Consider the following 15,390-nt stretch of genomic DNA (forward strand, 5'->3'; position numbering starts at 1 on the left):
GGGGTTGGGGTGGGGGGGTCCGCCAGCAGTGGGTTTCTGATCTCCCTGGGCCTTGAGGAGCAGACCGTGTTGCTTCAGTTCCGGCCAGAGTCACGCTGGACGCAAGCGTGGCTGTAAGTGGGTCAGGCCGGCCAGAGCGCCAACCACAGTTGGCCCGTTTGTGCTAACGCGGGTCTTTCTTTTCTTTTTTTTTTTTTTGCCAGAGGAAGAAAATATTCTAATTCCTACCCGTCTAAATTGAGTTGGGGAGCGTTATCAGCGGGAAGGACCCTTCTGATCTGGCAGGCCCCGCTGTATGATGATTAATTACTTGTCGGCTTCATTGGACTGTTCTAATTTCCTCCCGCCACTGGCTGGAGGCGCCGTGCGATAAGTGCTGCTCTTATTATTTCGTGCAAAGGAAAATGTCTATTACGCGCTGTCGTACATGCGGGCGGGAGGGAAAGACAGCCGATCGGGACCCTGGCGGGCGCTCTGTCTTTATTCGGTCCCCCCGCCACCCCCGCCCCCCCCCCCCCCCCCACCGGGCCGGCCTGGCCCTCGCTCATGCTAAGACAGAGGTGGCCACACACGGTTTCCTGTCAAAATAAGGAGATAAAATCATAATCTCCGTCAGAGCACTTGACATTTTGAAATTTGTATAATGATTTCGTGGGGTTTAATCCTCCGGCTCGCCACCAACCCTCCTCCAAATGCAAATGCGACTAAAATGTTAGGCCGCGAGAGGCGAGGCGGCTCTTTGTCCGCCCGTGTACTTGGCCATCGGTTCTCTCGCCCTCGTGGTCGATAATGCCGAAGGGAGACCACCAATAACAACAACAGCTCAGATGGTGAGGATCATGCAAGAGGCATCACTGGACCTGGACAGAGAGTGTGTTGCTGTGCGTGGACCCAGGGCCTACATGATAACGTGCCGTTTGCGGGAACGTCCCGTCTTATTGGGCAGGAGAGCCACGGGCCCGCTGTCCTCTCGGATGGTCACAGACAACGGAGGCGCTGCGGAGGCCGCTTGCTGTCCAGGAGAAGAGAGAGAGGAAGACGTGGGGAGCACCCCACTTCCGCAGCCCTCCTGCCCGTGCACCCCCGGGCCGGGGCTGACGCTGAGTTCAGGTCCTCGCAGGAGCCATTCACCGAGGCTCGTGCAGGAGAAGCCCGAGGAGCAAGTCCCAGCTGCCTCTCTCTGCGTCACGGATGCCGGAGGCTACCGCTGTCACAGGGAGACCTCCCTGGAAGCAGGAGGAGGAGGGAAGGAGAGGGCTGAGGGCTGGGGGAGCCCCGCGCCCTGCGTCCCCCGCACAGTCTGACCGGCTTCCGAGTGCACGTCTGCTGTCGGTTTTGTTCCTTTATCTTTGGGGGGGATACGGAGCAGGCTGGGAACTGCTGACGGAGAAAGAGCCCTTGGCTCATCCTTTAGGTCAGTGGCTCTCAACCTTCTGGCCCTTTAAATACAGTTCCTCATGTTGTGACCCAACCATAAAATTACTTTCGTGGCTACTTCATCACTGTCATGTTGCTACTGTCATGAATCATCATGTAAATATCTGATATGCAGGATGGTCTTAGGCGACTCCTGTGAAAGGGTCGTTCGACTGCCAAAGGGGTCGCGACCCACAGGTTGAGAACCGCTGCTTTAGGTCCTATTAGCCAGTGGTTAGTGAGCACCTACTCCCTGCGGGGCCCTGGGCCAGGTGCTTTATGTACGGCACTCCCCCGTGCTCCGTGCAGCCCACTGGGGTCCGGTGCTGTTGTGAACCCATTTTACAGACCAGAACACTTGGACATCACAGTTCAGTGTCTCGCCCGGGGTCATGCAGCTAGTGGTTGCATTGGACCCCAAGACTGTCCTCTCTCAGCCTCTCAGCTCCGTGGCCTCCTGCGTCTACATGGACTTGTTCTCTCTTCTGCACAGCTGCTCATGCGGATGTGTGTGGTGAGGAAGGCCGGCTGGTGAGCAGGGTTGTTTTTTTCCTCATTCCCTTACTCCATTCGTTGTGTCTCTACTGGTTCCATCAACATTTGCTGAGCAGTTACTGTGCGCCAGGTGCTGTCCTCGGGACCCCCAGGTAAAACCCCAGGGAACTTGCCTTCAAGAAGCTCAGACTAGCATCCTCAAGTCAATGAATGAAAACTAAAACCCAGAGGGAAGATGCTACCATTCAGGTGTGTAGGGGTAAATAATTTTGTCTGCGGGATGAGGAGGTCTGCAAGCGGGGCAGGCGTTTGACCGGAGCCTGGAAGGGCAGTCCAGGTGGAGGGAACAGTCTGGCCACAGACTAAGAAGTAAGTGTGATGAGGCTAGCCGCTAGACTGTGGGCTGCTTGGGTACCTGAGAGGACAGAACCGCCAGAACCATGGCAGGGAAGGTACTGGAGACCAGACCCTGGTGCACACCAAGGAGTTTGACTCTAGTTTACACTCTGAAATGGACTTCCTCTGACCTCAGGCAAGTCCCTTCTCGTCTCTGGGCCTCAGTTTCCCCATCTATGCAATACACTCAGTCATTAGCCTAGACCGGAGGTTGAAACCCAGTGACCCATGAGCGGGGCTGGTCCACAGGTGTGTTCCCTTTGATCTGCATGGTCCTTTCTTTGACAGAGAGCTACCACCCAGGAATTCACATTAAAAATCCAGTTTTATGCCTTCTTTCAGAAATAAAGCCATGGCAGATGGCACTCCTATTCCCACTCAGCCAGAGGCTAGAGTGAAGAAGCAGATGCATGGTTCAGATATACTGGGTGCTTCTTAGTTTGCCACAGTCTCCACCACTCCCTATTGTGGCCCAACCTAAATACCACCTGAATACGCTCATTTGTCCTCATGTTTGTATTGCGGATTCATGGTTTTCTTAGAATAGAGGAAACACACCTCTGTAGCCCTGATGCTCACAAAAGTGTAAAAACAAAATCTAGACAAAGACCAGACCACATTTTAAGAAAAATAGTAGAGTTTGGCCTGTATGGCTCAGTGGTTGAGTGTTGACCTCTGAACCAGGAGGTCACGGTTCGGTTCCCTCCCAGTCGGGGCACATGCCCAGGTTGCAGATTCAATCCCCAATGGGGGGCGTGCAGGAGGCAGCCGACCAGTGATTCTCTTTCATCATTGATGTGTCTATCTCTCTTGCCCTCTCCCTTCCTCTTTGAAATCAAGAGAAATCTATTTAAAAAAATAAATAAAAATGGTAGAGGGCATATTTCCATGTTGCATGGAGGACTATCTGGGTGTGTTTTGTATATGAACAGAAGAGCGCTCATGTCAAAGGACTTCAGTATCGTGTCTTCAGAGTTCCTGCTGGCATCTGGGCCGGTGCCCTGGGCTTTGGACGCCTCCCTGGGCTCCTGAGTGGGCCTGCTGTGGAAACTTGAAGTCAAGGCTGTGACGGCAACACAGCTCCAACAGAGGCCTGGGGAGGGAAGCAGGTGGCTGGTCACCTCGTCCAGCTCCAGAGGTGGTCCTTCATGGCACAGCCCTCTCCGCCTCTTCCGAGGGGGGTGTGTAAGTCCCTCGGAGGGGGAGTGCCCCCAGGTACGGAGTGTGCCATTCCTTGGTACCCGGAGCCCCACCCACAGCAGCCCAGGGAGAAGGAAGGGCTGGGTCCTTGGTTTGACACAGAGGAGGCCTCCCACATCACAAATGGTCTGATGAGGTGAGTTCTGGCAAAAGGTAGCTTGTTGGACCACTCAGGACACTTCACTCCCGTGGCTTCACCCTCCGGGGTCTGCACCCTTGGCTCTGTGGCTTTGCGGGGCTCCCCTGTGAACTCTGGGCTCAGTCACGTGACTTGCTCTGGTCAACAAGGGGCCTGTGCATTTCTGTTCCTCTCTCGTTCCTCTGCCTTCTCTGTGGGAACACACCCAGGCCAGCCTGTTGGAAGGTGAGGCGCATGGAGCTCAGTTGGCCAGTTGGCCAAGCCAAGGCCTTCCCAGCCCAACCATAGCCAGCTAAGCCTGAAACCCGGGCAGGAGCCATCCCAGCAGCGGAGCCCCTCGCCAAACCACAGCTGACCACTGCCAAGACCAGAGGAACCTCCCAGGCCACCTGCCGACTCAGGGGCTGAGTCAACGTGCAGTGCTTAAGCCACTACGTTTTGAAGTGGTTTGTAACATCGCATTATTATGGCCACAGACAACTGGTATACCTCCCCCCTCACCGCCCCCCGCCCCGGGGGTGTTTTCTCGCATAGTAGCACACTCTCTCTCCCACATGTCAGCCCCCCACCTCTTGTCCCGGGGTTATTCCTGGAAGAAGTGGTTGAGACAAAGTGTTTGGTGACTTTCAGATGTGGGTCTGGAGTTTAACTCCGTCAGTTCCCAGTTCTGTGACCTTTTATAAGCGCTTCACTTTTGAATTCTTGGTGTCCTCATCTGTGTAATGGGAAGAAGGAGAATGCAAACAGTGCCTGCTTCATAGAGTCTTGTGATGACTGAAGGAAAAAAGAAAAGGCAGGTCGACCATTTAGCCCATTGCCTACCATCTCCTCAACAGTCAATACACATCAACTAGTTTCACTCTCACCCTTCCCCTTTCCTCTGTCTATTCATTTCTCAAACTTTTGGTAGAGTTGCGCCCTTCCTGCACCCAGGAAGTCCTCAGCCTGCACGGTGCTGGGTGGGGCCGGAGCACACACTGGCGGAAGTCCCCTCTGGCAAGAACCATGGACAAGGCCTCCTTACCACAGCCCGGGACCCCCCCACTGCCCTCCCCCTTCTCAGTAGGTCCCTGGGGCTGGCCACAGCTTAGACGTGTGAGTTGTTACCGTGTGCTGAGAACACATAATCAGCCGCACTTCTAGGAGACAACGTTTGCTCCCCAGAGAGGCTGAGGTGCAGAAAGATGAGGTCCCTTGTGTACATACCAGTGGTTCCCTGAATGTGTGTACAGAGAGAATATTTCTACAAGATACCTGGCAACTAAATGATAGGTAGGTAGGTAGGTAGACTGGTAGATAGAGAAGGGGTAGAATGGATGGATAGATAGATTGATGATAGATGATAGATAGGATGGATGATAGATAGATAGATGATAGATAGATAGATAGATAGATAGATAGATAGATAGATAGATAGATGATAGGATGGATGGATGAAAGATAGCTAGAACAATTTATGCAAAATAAATTTGGTAAATCCTGAGCCAAATACTTCTTTGTTGCAGGACTTCTCAGCAACTTTCTAACACAATGCGCATTTATCACTTCTCTCCAGCGAGGAGGTAGCGAATCCTGTATTTTTGAAAGTGGTTTGACCACAGAGCCCTCATTTTTTGGAACAACCTTTTATGGGACCAAGAGCTGGTGGGCTACCTTTCTGGGAAATGAACACTTGGACATGGAGTTGATAGGGCTGAAATCCAGATGATAACTTATCTGCTCCCTGGAGGGAGGCCTGGGTTGGAATCCCTGCTCTTTTTTTTTTTTTTTTCCCCTCACTGTCCTTGGCTCTTTTGTTTGGGTCTGTCCTTACTCCTCTGTTTGTTTTGCCACCAAGAAGAGCCAAAAGTTTGGTGATGGCTGTTCTCCCCCTTTTCTTAGAGTGAATTGTGCAGTCAGATGTGGGCAATTCTCTGCTCCTTCCTGTGTGAACACACAGAAGTCAGGAGTCCCTTCTTTGTGTAGGAATAAAGCAAGGATGCTAGCAGCATTATTACTTCTTCATCCTCACCCCCATCAGCTGAGGTTTAAATGGAATTCTGTCGGGGTCACCGACATGATCTTTTTTTTTTATTTTTTATTTTTTATTTTTTTAAACAGGCAGGCAAGATACCATTACATTTCATCTTAGGACAATTGTTCTCGGAGAAAAGTGTGTTCTTTTCCTGCCGGTAATCCCTTACCAGACTGTGGCTTTTCCATGTCCAACACCAGCCACTACAACCAAAAACCAGCGGACTGTGTTATTGACAGAGCTTTAATTACAATACATAACAGATACAAGACGGCAAAGCCGAGAAGACCATCTGCCCATAGATCTTGTCTCGTGCGTTTAAGAAAACTCACGGTGCCGATCTTTCCAAGAGGAAGCATGTAGGCACTTCTTTGCTAATGCTAAGAATTCTTTAGCATGGACGGGATTGCTTTCAAAGCAATAATAACATTAATGGAAAGGCTTGTCGCCGGCAGCACCATGAATGAAATTTAGAAGCTCTTAGGATGGTGGGCTTGCAACAATGTCCGTGTGAAATATAATCGTTGAATGGCTTTGTTCTTTTTTTCCCAATAAAAGGTGGACGCCATTGAGTGTTGTTACCCGGCGAGATAAGCCGGGCTTCTGTGCAGCGTAGTTTTTGTGTGTGTCTCTCCACCGGCAGAAGCGTTTGAAGTCCCGCGATTCCTCCTGCTTGCTAATTCTTCCATTTGTTTGATTTTTGGTACAAAGAAAATGAAAGAATATGATGAGATTATGGCATTTTAAGTCAATATTTATTAAAAAATCAATCTCGATGAAAATCTGCCCATCCCTCTAATTAGATGAGGCAACTTGAGGTTGATTTTTAATTGCAAAAGTAATTACACGGAGCAGATAGCCAGTGACATTTGATTATCTAGGTGATTGATTAAAAAGCCAAGCTCACCAAGCAGATTGCCAGCCAGGGAATCCAGACAAAAGAGCAAATTAAAAAAGTTGTCCTGTTAGTAATCACCAAATTCAAGGATGAAATTACAGAGCCCAACACCTCCGCGGCCCCCTCGTCTTCATCACTCACTCCGCACGCCTTCGCCCCAGCGCCTGAGAAAGAAATGGATTAGTGTGAAATTAATTGAAGGGGGGAAGGACGGGGAGCCGCGTTCACGGCGGAGGATGGGCTTTCTCACAAGTTGAAACAATTTTCTCCAGTTTTATAATAAACCTTTTTTTTTTTTTCCTTCTTCTTGGCAAGAGAGATGTTTTCATAAAGGCTCTTTTCGGAATGTTTGATGATATTAATTTATCTATTAAGAGAGAGGGAGAGGGGAATAAAAAACCCACTTTCTAGCAGAAGAGGATATTAAGATGTCTTGCTCGGTCTTCATTTCATTATAACATGAAAGCCCAGGGAGCAGGCTGTACATTTGGCAAGAGAATCCTTGGATTTGTAAACAGCCCTCGCTGGCATATTGGGCAGAATAATGAAGGGGCCTGCTGGTTATTCAGAGAGCCCCTCGTGGGGTCCACGGAGGGTCTTGTGGATAGAGGTGGAAGGCGTGCGAACCAGAGTGACCCCTGAGGAGACACGGGGAGGGGCTCATGGCGGTCATTTCAGGCCCTAGGAACCCTGTATAAAGTGAAAGGGAAACTGAGGTAGGGCCACCCAGTGCAGCTCCGGCCGCATCGGGAGTGCTGAGCCACCTCCCTGTGACCGCTCGCCCGCCGGTGCGGCTCCGGCTACGATGTAATGAAGCAGTCGGGAGATAAAGTCACAATCGCTGCTCACATCTCTCCTTCTGCTTCGTCAGCAGGTGCCGTCCAGGTGGCGAGCGGGACAGGCGCGAGGCGTCGCGTGCAACCCTCGGGGCAGCTGATTTCAGCTATTTCCAGGGTCCAGAGCCTGCGTGTGGGAGACGGATACCACAGCAGACAGACGCTTGCATTCCCGGCCTCGGTAGGTGATGCCATCCGCTCCCTGGGTTCCTAATTTTCCCTTCTAAAAAGCCCACATCTCCCCTTGAGATACGCTTTTGGTAAGGCAGTTGGATATTACGGTGAAGAGTCCAGGCTCTCGGGAAACAATGATGCGTTATCCGGTGGAACTGGAGTTGCACACGTCCTCTGACCTAGAGATTCTTCCACGAGGCATGCGTCCTAGCAGACATGCACACTGAACATGCTACACGCAGAGACACAGCTGCCTCCGGGTTCTCGTTGCTGCAAACTGGAAGCACACCAAAGGCCCCAAACACAGATGCATTGAATTGTGTCTCTTAAGGGCATATCATAAATGCAACAGCATTTCATAGTCGCAACATCAAGCCCATACAATGAGACACACGCACAATGTTTACCAAATGATTCCATTCAGACCAAGTCCAACATCAAGGAGAGCTAAAGGGTGCTGTCTCGGAACCGACAGGGGGAACAAGGGGAGGGTTAGGACCGGGGGAGCGGGGCGGGAGGGGGCAGCGCAGGGAGCCTCTGGGTACCAGCGACGCTCTGTGTTTTGTCATCAATGGTTATCAATCTTTTGTTCAACTGCATATTGTTTCCTATGCAATGTGTGCTGTATGTCACACGCACACCTACCGGTGGAGAAGAAGGGAAAGCAGGCTGTCGGGGAAACACTTTAACTTCCTCCGTAATGTGCTGTGACTTTTAATTGTTTCAAAAAACTGAACATTTTCATTCCTGTTGGAGTTCCGTGCTTTGGTTGAAAAAAGGTGCGGGATGATGAATATGGCACCATTTTAACAAACATAACTTCTAGTTCATGGGAACCTGGGTATTTTTTATTGGTTCAGAATTCTCTTTAAAGAATTCTGAAACGGAACTACTGAGAGCATCTGATAAGCAAGGACACGTGTTGGCTTCTGTGGGAGCCCCATGAGGGAGAAGCTGACTTGCCTGTGGGGCGTGTGGAAGGGCCATAGACGAGGTGACATTTGCGCAGAGTCTGGGCAGATACGTCGAAGTCCCCAGGTAGGCAGAGATGATGAAAGAGTACGGCACTCCGAATAGACTGAAGACCCCGGTGTTACCGGAAGCCCCTCCCCAGGCCTCAGTTTCCCCATCTGTAACCTGAGCCATTTCCTTCTCTCTCAGACAGTGGGCTCCGGGAACTGTGGAGGCGCGGGGCGGCAAAAGCAGCTAGGATCCTGGGCGTCGGTCACGGCCTGCCCACGTTCAGGGCAGCGCTGTACTTATTGGCTGCCAGGCTCGGGGCAAGACAGTCCATCTCCCCGTCTGTCAATTGCCACGTCTGTCGACATAGTGATAACAGTTCTTCCCTATTTACCTCCGAGGACTTTTGTGAGGATTCAATGAAATACGCAGATCAGTGCCTGGCAGAGGTGAAGGGGGAAAATTGTTGTTGATGTTACTATTATTACTATGGGAGGGTTTATCTATTTATTGTCAGCTGGTCTGTGACATCCATTCATTGCTCTTTCAAAGGTTGTGGCTGCTTGAGCTCCTCTGCCCACCGTTTCCCAGGGGTAAGGGTTCTGCCAGGTCCTGGGGGGAGGGGTGTCTTCACAGCCCTGTGCTCATTTCCCCCCCGCGGTCACCCCGCGAGTGGACGCGTTTCCAGATTTGCCGAGGATCCCCTGTTATCTCCCCTCTCCCTAGCTAACCCCCCCTTCCGCCTTTAATAGCTATTTTTTGCTGGGATTTCATTAATTCTTACTTGTCTGAGTTTTCCCTTCTTATCCTGACTGTCAGCCAAATTCTCCAAAGGCTGCAGGCAAAGCTCCCCCAAATCCATACTCATTAAAGCTCCCTCCAAGGGGGAGGGGCCAGGCGGGGAGATAACAGGAAAGATGTCACTGTTGCCTTTTCCTTTCGTGGGGGCTTTGGTGCAGAGCCTCTGGGTGAGCCGCTGTTCCCCGGGAGGTGAGGTGCGCGCTGCACCTGGGGCGGCAGCGGCTCTGGGGGGACTGTGGGCGGGAGTCCACTCCCAGGGGTGCCCAGCGGGCAAGTCCCGATCTCACTTCGAACTGCACGAGGGACGTGTGGGCGGGGGCTGGGCTCCAGGTTTGGTTCTTGGCTGTGAGAGCCAGGAGGAAACACAGCCGCACCTGGTCCAGGCCCCTCGCACGCAGACGGGGATGCCCAGGCCCCGAGAGGGCAAAGCGGGGAGGACAGCCAAGCGTCCGACCTCCAAGCCGCCATTGCTCCCTCTGCCCCGTCGGAGAGCTGGGCTCCTCACCCCATCTCTAGGTGCGTCACGTCGATGGCATAATTGTCCCCGTTTTTCATGCCTCTAGAAAAACACCATTTACGATGTTGTTGCAATTCCTCACATCGAGTCTGCGTCTCTAACAAAATCTGTGCGTCTGCTCGGGCCTCCGTAACAGAGGACCGCAGACTGGCGGCTTCCACCACAGAGACTGGCTCTCGCCACCCGGAGGCGGGAAGTCCGAGATCGAGGCTTGGGTGTGGGAAGGTTGGTTTCTTCTGAGGCCTCGCTCCTTGGCTTGCATGAGGCCGCCTCTCCCCGTGACCTCACATGCTCTTCCCTCCTCCGTGCATGTCTGTGTCCTAATCTCCTTTTATCATAAGGGCACCAGTCCTGTTGGGTTAGGGCCCCACCCACGTGGCTTTGTAACGACTATAAGAGGCAGACCAGGGAAGCTTCCCCAGGCTTCCCGAGGGCCATGGGCCAGCCTGCGGGAAGCTGGTTGGATAGGTGTCACGGTGTCCAGGCTGTGACAACAGTTGGATCCCACCACGATGATTCGCTGTTCCCTGGTCTTGACACCCAAGAGGAGCTTCTTCCAGGGACCTCCTGAGTGGACACTGTGACCAGACGGTCAAGGGCCCAAAACACAAGCGCCGGACCCCTGCAGTGGGCCTGCACGCCAGGGCCTCCCCTAGAGAGGCAGGACAGCGGGGCTCCCGTAAAGCACTTGGGTTCAAACCTCAGCTCAGCCCAGGGCCAGCTTCGTGCGCTGAGCAAGTTACTCAATCTTTCCAAGGCCAGTGTCCAGCCTCAGAGATAATGACGGCCTCTGCCTCACCAACTTATTGTGAGACTTCAGTAGATGAGGTCAGGCCTGCAGAGCACGGGGCCTGGGACTCAGCAAGCCCCTCCCGGAGGCCGGCTGTTGACATCAAACCAGCCAGCCTGAGCCACAACCTCACACGAGGCCACCTTCTCCCCAACAGGTGACCTGGCCCTGGCCCCTGTGAGCCTCAGTCTTCTCATCTGTAAACTGGAACTAAGAATGGTCTCCAGCTCTTAGGGCTATGAAAGGATTCAATGAGGAATGAGGGGAATGGGACGATGTTGATCAAGGGCTACACACATTCAGGTGTAGGATGAGTACATTCTGGGGATCTGATCGACAGCATGAAGATTATACTTAACTAGAGGCCTGGTGCATGAATTCGTGCATGGGTGGGGTCCCTAGGCCTGGCCGGCGATCAGGGCCGATCAGGGCCAGGCCAATTGGGGCCTGCAGGCCAGGGGTGGGGGAGAGACAGGGGAGGGACTGTGGGAGGTTGGCCAGCCACGGGGAGGGACCATGGGAGGTTGGCTGTGGGAGCGCACTAACCACCAGGGGGCAGCTCCTGCATTGAGCGTCTGCTCCCTGGTGGTCATTGCGTGTCATAGCAAGTGGTCAACCGGTCGTTCTGGTCGTTTGGTTGTAACGGCTGCTTAGGCTTTTATATATATAGATAATACTCTTCTGTGTGCTTGAGATTTGCTAAGAGAATAGATCCTAAGGGCTCTCCCACGCGGTAGGGTAACCGTGTGAGGTGACAGTTGTGTAATTCACTTGGTTGTGGTCATTACTTCACAATGTATCCCATCATGACATGGCACCGCCTACATAGATACAATATTTATTCTTTAATCAGATCCAATAAAGCTGGAAAACAAAGAAAATGTTAAAATCATTTAGAAAGAAGGATAACATGAGCTAACAGGGAAGATGCTTAAAATAATACTTGGACAAAGCAAGTCCTGATAAGGCTGAACAACTATCACATCAAAGGGATGAACCTGGACACTTGGGCATGCGTATTTCAAGGCGAAGGAGCCTGTGCAGGGGCCATGGGAAGTCACATGTTAAACAGGATACATTTTCCTAGAGTGTCAACTTGACGATTTAAGAAGAAAAGCATAGTAAATACGATGGACCCATGGGCCCCGACTACGCGCTTCTCTAACAGTCTGTGGTTGGCGCCTCAGGATGCCAGGACTCCCATCCTCTCCCCTAAAAGCGATGTCTGGGTCCCGGGGAGAAAGGAGGGAGGCCCCGGCCGATGCGGAGACACCTGGCCACCGCACCCGCGTCCTCACGCCCTGGCATCTCTCTCTCACCCGCTGCCTCCAGCAGGGCCGTGCTCCACATCCCCCTTCATTAAACAAGAAACTCAGATGTCGGTAATTAGACCGCCGTCCCCAGCTGCCAAATCGCATTCGGTTCCAAAAAGCCCTGTGCACGGCTCCTTGTGTGTTTGTTAACAATGTCCCCACAACAGGCCTGCAATTAGGGCCCATCTGTTGGGTTTCTCCAAAAGCAGTGCCAACGAGGCCGGTGAACTTGGAGGCCTCATTGTTGCGACTCCCAGACCCGAAACCCTGCAGCAGAAGGCTGCTTGTCCCGGGGGAGCATCTGGGGCTGGGACTGGGGGCCGAGGGGGGGGGGGAAGCTGGGGGGAGGACGGTGGATACCAGTCATAACTCGTACCCGTGATAAACGCTAAGGAAGGTGGGCCCGATAAGCTGATGGCAGGGCATGTGTGAATGGCTACCGTGGGGCGACTGTGCAGACCCCTCTTTCTCCAGCTGGCCCGTCACCAGTTGGGCCACACCCTGTGGGACTGCCTGCTACCCCTGGCCCCCAGGGGTCCTTTCCCAGCCAGCACTGCCGCTGGGAATCAGGTATCATTGCTTTCCTCTGAGTGGGGTGGGGTGTCCGGGACCCTCCCGGTAGGAGATGCCCTAGAGCGGATGTCAGCTCCCTGACGGCACAAGGCCGGTCTTGCAGGAGATGCGACGGTAGCCAGCTCTTTCCTCTGGGAACTGACTGGGGGTACGGAGAGGTGGGGACAAGGGAGCCACAAAGCCAAGAGCCTCCGGATGCAGGTGCCACATGTTGAAACCAACAAGGTTTACGCCGTATTTCCCAAGAAGGAAGCTATGCGTGCACGCGCCAGAAGTGAGCTACAGGGGGCGCGTCCTTGCCAGGGGAGGTTAGGGAGCCACAGCCTTCTGGCTGCCTTAGGTTCCAGGTGGACCGCAGGGATGGGCGATGCAAGAGGGAAGGGCACAGCTTTTATTCTGCGGGTCAGTGAAGAGCCACAAGGGGATCTGGGCAATGGAGACAGGCTCTCAACTGCGGGAGAACTGATTAGCTGGAGGCACGGGGACTGGAGGGGCCATGGGCTGCATCCAAGAGATGTTAGGTGCACGGCTACAGCGTAGCAGCGGCTGTCCCTGGGTCTGGGGATCCCATGTGACCCAGGCAGGCCACTGAGCATCTGGCTGGGCAGAGTGGAACTGGGATGGACACCGGTGATCAAAGGAAAGACGAGGAAACTCACAAAGGACACCGGGTCTTTCATGCGAGTGTGTGAGGGGCTGAGGGTGCCCCTCAGAGAACCATTTCATGCAGAATGGCTGCCTGGGGGAGGATCACCAGGCTGGGCACGCTGTGTTCCAGCTGCCAACATGCCCTTCACGTTGAGACGTAGCAATGAACTTCTTTCTGTTCTACCAACTGTGGGCCTTGGACACACTACGTGACCTCCCTCCCTGATCCTCAGTTTCCACATCTGTAAAATGGGATCGTGCGTAAACACTCCTCATAGAGCTGTTGAGAGCTCAGTGACCGTGGATGCTCAGCAAGGGGCCTGAGCCCCTCACAGCGACGTGAGCTGTAAGGGAGAGAGGGGCCTTATTGCAAAGAAGCTCAGGCGGGGTGGTAAGTAAAGAGAGGACGCTTAGAGATGTTTCCAAATGTTATAAGAGTTGGAAAAGATCACCAGTCACTCGGGGCGAGAGTCCAGTGAAGCAGTTGCTTTGTGTCTAGAGCAGTGGTTCTCAACCTTCCTAGTGCCCCGACCCTTTAACACAGTTCCTCATGTTGTGGTGACTCCCAATTTCATTGTTACAAATTGAACATAATGAAATCATAGTGATTAATCACAAAAACAATATGTAATTATATATGTGTTTTCCGATGGTCTTAGGCGACCCCTGTGAAAGGGTTGTTCAACCCCAAAGGGGTCGCGACCCACAGGTTGAGAACCTCTGGTTCAGAGGCTAAGTCTCAGATGATAGATAGATAGATGATAGAAAGGCAGTAGATAGATAATGGATAGACAGGTAGGTAGGTAGGTAGACGATTGATAGATGATAGATAGATAGTTGATAGATGATGATGGATGGACAGATGGACAGATATTCATATTCTTAAAACTATGTAAGAAAAGACCTACTGAGTAAAAACAGAGCCCTATTTTCCCTCTGCTACCCACACTCTTCAGGAGGGCAGAATCCCCAGTGCCATTTAAATGACTGCCACGTCTCTGTGTGCAGGCCAGGGGAAGACAAGTTCACGTCCACGGGGGCTGCCAGGCTTGGCTGCGATGACCCATGGCCAGTGGCAGGCCCCAGCATGGGCAGCTACTGATAAGGACGGACCCGAGGCCTCTCCTGCAGCCTGGTTGCTTGGCAGGGCCCCCTGGCTGCCAGAACGTACCCCGATCTTGGCGAGAAAAGGAGAAGAGCTGGAAGGGGAGCCCCTGCATTTGCCCGGATTCTTGATCCAAAGGGGCAGAAGGGAAGCGATCTGGACGGCGCTTATCTCTGTTCGCCGAGTCAGCCTTCCTGCTCTGGGGCAGACTCGGGGCTGGAGAGGACACATTAGTTCAGCTGTAGAGAAATCCAGGTCCCCCGTCATGCAGCTGAGGGGGCGGCTGGGAAGGGGCACCCGCTGATCGGGGGCTTGTTGTGAAAGTGGGATCCTGCTGTCGGCGTTGGTCCAGAGACATGTATGACACACTCCCATGGGCCGGCACCTCAGCGACCAGAGGCGGGGGAAAGGGAGATGCTGGCTTGAATCAAAATAGTCTCCACCTGGGGGCCAGGGCAGTGGAGTTTACATTCTGGTCAGAATGGGATGGGGTGGGGGGGCGGGTGGAGACAGAGGCCCACCCCGGGGGAGTCTGGGACAGTTTCCTGGAAGAGGTGCCATTGGCGTTGGGACTTGAAAGAGGCTGCAGTGAACATTCAGAGTCATTGTTGGGTTTTCTTTTTCCCTTGAAACACCACACCCGAGGGTATCCGAGGCTCAAAGACAAATCCTCGCATCTTCTGGCTCAGTCGTGAGGGGCAGGCCAGGCCCGTGGGATCTCACTTGAGCCGAAGTGTCACCAGGGAGGGGCGTTTGAGAACACGGGCTCCCCTGCCTCACTTCTTTGCACTAAGGCCCCTCTCTCTCTGACAGCCCAGGTCACCGTGAGGGGCTCAGGCCTCTTGCTGAGCATCCAGTCACTGGGCTCTCAACAGCTCTATGAGGAAGGTTTACGCACTCTCCCCCATTTTACAGATGTGGAAATTGAGGATCGGGGATGAAGGCATAGTTTGCCCAAGGCCCATAGTAGGCAGAATAGAAGTTCGTTGTTACATCTCAACATGAAGGCATGTTGGCGGCTGGAGCACAGCGTGCCCAGCCTGGTGATGCTTCCCCCGGCAGCCATTCTGCACAAAACGGTTCCCTCACATTAGAGACCCTGAGGGTGTTGGTGA

At 53.1% G+C, this 15,390-nt stretch overlaps 1 long non-coding RNA gene across 1 annotated transcript in view; it reads left to right on the top strand.

Annotated features, from left to right (window-relative positions):
- LOC118674621 overlaps positions 1-15,390 on the top strand; it is a 121,843-nt gene that overhangs the window by 27,841 nt on the left and 78,612 nt on the right. The window contains exon 2 of the long non-coding RNA XR_004973681.1: positions 7,430-7,575. This is a non-coding gene — a long non-coding RNA (uncharacterized LOC118674621). The remainder of the gene's footprint in view (positions 1-7,429; positions 7,576-15,390) is intronic.

The sequence above is a fragment of the Myotis myotis genome, unplaced genomic scaffold (assembly GCF_014108235.1).
Source record: "Myotis myotis isolate mMyoMyo1 unplaced genomic scaffold, mMyoMyo1.p scaffold_m19_p_19, whole genome shotgun sequence".
In the NCBI taxonomy this organism is placed as follows: domain Eukaryota; kingdom Metazoa; phylum Chordata; class Mammalia; order Chiroptera; family Vespertilionidae; genus Myotis; species Myotis myotis.